This window comes from Xyrauchen texanus, chromosome 8 (assembly GCF_025860055.1).
Source record: "Xyrauchen texanus isolate HMW12.3.18 chromosome 8, RBS_HiC_50CHRs, whole genome shotgun sequence".
Lineage (NCBI taxonomy): Eukaryota > Metazoa > Chordata > Actinopteri > Cypriniformes > Catostomidae > Xyrauchen > Xyrauchen texanus.
Window position 1 is genome coordinate 5,478,167 of NC_068283.1, and position 3,842 is coordinate 5,482,008.

The following is a 3,842-nucleotide window of genomic DNA, read 5'->3' on the forward strand; positions in this document are numbered from 1 at the left end:
AGCTCATCACCTGGTCAATACCATCCCTACAGTGAAGCATGGTGGTGGCAGCATCATGCTGTGGAGATGTTTTTCAGCGGCAGGAACTGGGAGACTAGTCAGGATCGAGGGAAAGATAAATGCAGCAATGTACAGAGACATCCTTGATGAAAACCTGCACCACAGCGCTCTGAACCTCAGACTGGGGCGAAGGTTCATCTTCCAACAGGACAACGACCCCAAGCACACAGCAAAAATAACAAAGGAGTGGCTACGGGACAACTCTGTGAATGTCCTTGAGTGGCCCAGCCAGAGCCGAGACTTGAACCCGATTGAACATCTCTGGAGAGATCTGAAAATGGCTGTGCGCCAACGCTCCCATCCAGCCTGATGGAGCTTGAGAAATCCTGCAAAGAACAATGGGAGAAACTGCCCAAAAATAAGTTTGCCAAGCTTGTAGCATCATACACAAAAAGACTTGAGGCTGCAGTTGGTGCCAAAGGTGCTTCAACAAAGTATTGAACAAAGGCTGTGAATACTTATGTGCATGTGATAAATGCTTTTGCAATCAACTGCGACACATTTGAAAATGGCGCGAGGTTTGTTACAATGCAGTCTGCAGTGCAGAACATATTCCCTGTGTACATTTTAATGCATGTTAAAAACTTATCCTGAACTCAACCAATAACCAATGCGAAATATTGTTTAAACATGAAGTTGGCCTCGCCATGGTTACAGTTCGACATACGGCTAAATTGCGTTACAGACGTTTCAAATCAAAGAAATTAGAGAGAATTTGTTTATTTCCAATGTGTATGTTTAAATATTAAAAGGATAAAACGTTACCATCTAGACACCCAACAGGTCCACGTCATTTACGATTTACAATGGCATTAAAGATATGAAAATAAAATAAACGCTTTACAACACAAAAGCTGTATTCAAATAACTAAAACCATTACTGAACTTCAACTTTACAGAATTTAATTATTTGTGCTAACCAGACAGATTTCGTGAGGAAATAGTTTTTTAATTCAGCAGCTCGCCGTGGTCTGTGCGTTGCTTCTTGCCTGCTGTCCTGTTCCAGAAAAACCAGTAAATACAGTGTTGTATTTACATTAACAGCATTTAAATGTTAATTAAATGGTTATTTCATGTTTTATAATTTAAAGGTTTTCACCGCTGCAACTTTACAGTCTTTCACCCTAAAAAATACGGAATTGTTTTACAGTGCAGAAACAGTGCACTTATTGCTCCCTGTGCTATTATTTATAAATATATATATATATACACTCACCTAAAGAATTATTAGGAACACCTGTTCAATTTCTCATTAATGCAATTATCTAATCAACCAATCACATGGCAGTTGCTTCAATGCATTTAGGGGTGTGGTCCTGGTCAAGACAATCTCCTGAACTCCAAACTGAATGTCAGAATGGGAAAGAAAGGTGATTTAAGCAATTTTGAGCGTGGCATGGTTGTTGGTGCCAGACGGGCCGGTCTGAGTATTTCACAATCTGCTCAGTTACTGGGATTTTCACGCACAACCATTTCTAGGGTTTACAAAGAATGGTGTGAAAAGGGAAAAACATCCAGTATCGCGGCAGTCCTGTGGGCTGAAAATGCCTTGTTGATGCTAGAGGTCAGAGGAGAATGGGCCGACTGATTCAAGCTGATAGAAGAGCAACTTTGCCTGAAATAACCACTCGTTACAATCGAGGTATGCAGCAAAGCATTTGTGAAGCCACAACACACACAACCTTGAGGCGGATGGGCTACCACAGCAGAAGACCCCACCGGGTACCACTCATCTCCACTACAAATAGGAAAAAGAGGCTACAATTTGCAAGAGCTCACCAAAATTGGACAGTTGAAGACTGGAAAAATGTTGCCTGGTCTGATGAGTCTCGATTTCTGTTGAGACATTCAGATGGTAGAGTCAGAATTTGGCGTAAACACAATGAGAACATGGATCCATCATGCCTTGTTACCACTGTGCAGGCTGGTGGTGGTGGTGTAATGGTGTGGGGGATGTTTTCTTGGCACATTTTAGGCCCCTTAGTGCCAATTGGGCATCGTTTAAATGCCACGGCCTACCTGAGCATTGTTTCTGACCATGTCCATCCCTTTATGGCCACCATGTACCCATCCTCTGATGGCTACTTCCAGCAGGATAATGCACCATGTCACAAAGCTCGAATCATTTCAGATTGGTTTCTTGAACATGACAATGAGTTCACTGTACTAAAATGGCCCCCACAGTCACCAGATCTCAACCCAATAGAGCATCTTTGGGATGTGGTGGAACGGGAGCTTCGTGCCCTGGATGTGCATCCCACAAATCTCCATCAACTGCAAGATGCTATCCTATCAATATGGGCCAACATTTCTAAAGAATGCTTTCAGCACCTTGTTGAATCAATGCCATGTAGAATTAAGGCAGTTCTGAAGGCGAAAGGGGGTCAAACACAGTATTAGTATGGTGTTCCTAATAATCCTTTAGGTGAGTGTATATACTATAAATATTAATGTGCAAAAGTCTTAGGCGCATTATAAAATTGTCATTTTATATATTCTGCTTTTAGTGTATCAGTAGAAAATATGAATTTTAGATTTCAACATTCCCTTTGCAAATACAATTGAAAAGAAGAAAAACAAGGAGCCCTACAACAGATTGGTCCGGATCAGTCTGGGATAACAATTCAATTGAGACAGCCTGAATAGTTAAAAGAATTGTGACAAGTTCTCCAAGAAGCTTGGAATTGGAATTAAAAGAAGCAATACATTTTTGGTCAAATTCTGCAGATATCTCCTCACTGTCTGCTAGCTGTCCGTTCTGTGGGTGGGCTGAAAATCTAGTATTTGTACACAGCCCTGGCTCTGTAAATAAGACAAAAACAAAGTGGATCCGATCAACACAAAACTACTCCAGCCAATCAGCAACTGTGGGGTGGTTCATGCACGTGCACAGGATGGGGGTGGGGGCAGAGCGAGAGGGAAATTAATTAGAAGAGCAACGGCAAATTCTGGCTGATGCAAACTTACTAAACTCCAAGGAGGACAAATGGCTGAGAAACAGACCAAGAGATAAAGGTCAGATGAATATAAAAGAAAAAAGAAGGATTATGATAAGTCGAGAGCTAGGAGCTGCATCAACATCGGCGAGCCTTTTCAGCAGTGGAGAGACCTCAGAGAGGTAAAAGGCTTGAAGACGGATGCATAAGTTGCTTTTCTTCTTCTTGATAAGTGGGTATCATACATTTAGCTATGTTTCACAGAGCCCATATATGCTGTTGTTGTGATTTAGTAGCAGGAGAGTTGTGAGTGTCTGGAGCTGGTGTGCGTAAAACCATCGCACATGCATCAATTTGAGGGGCGAATCTTCCAAAGGAGCACTGAAGGGAGGGATGTGTTTGTTTGGCAGTTGAATTCGAATATCAACAGTGTTTCTCTGGAATCGCTGAGTGCACATTTAAATCACCTCTGTGTATTAACGGCAGGCCTGTGAGAGATGACTTGGAGGAACATCTCCTCCATTTGTATACAGTCACAGTGAAGGCCTTTCATTTATAAGTTACACATCTAATTGTTGGTGGATTCAGTACCGTTAAATTGAGATCTTGATTGAGATTAATGTTTTGATCTGCTTTCTGTAGACCCATTGAGAGATGAATCATGATCAAATAAAGTGGCTCACCCAAGGAAGCAAAATGGTGAACTGGATTTCGAGGATATCTTCACTCCATGAATTACAGATTGGTTCCAGTCAGAGATCTGGTAACCCTTTTTAAAGGGGTATGGTTGAACCAGTTATAAACTCTTGTGCTGGTTTGTTTTCATCTGTTAGATGTTTGGAGTCT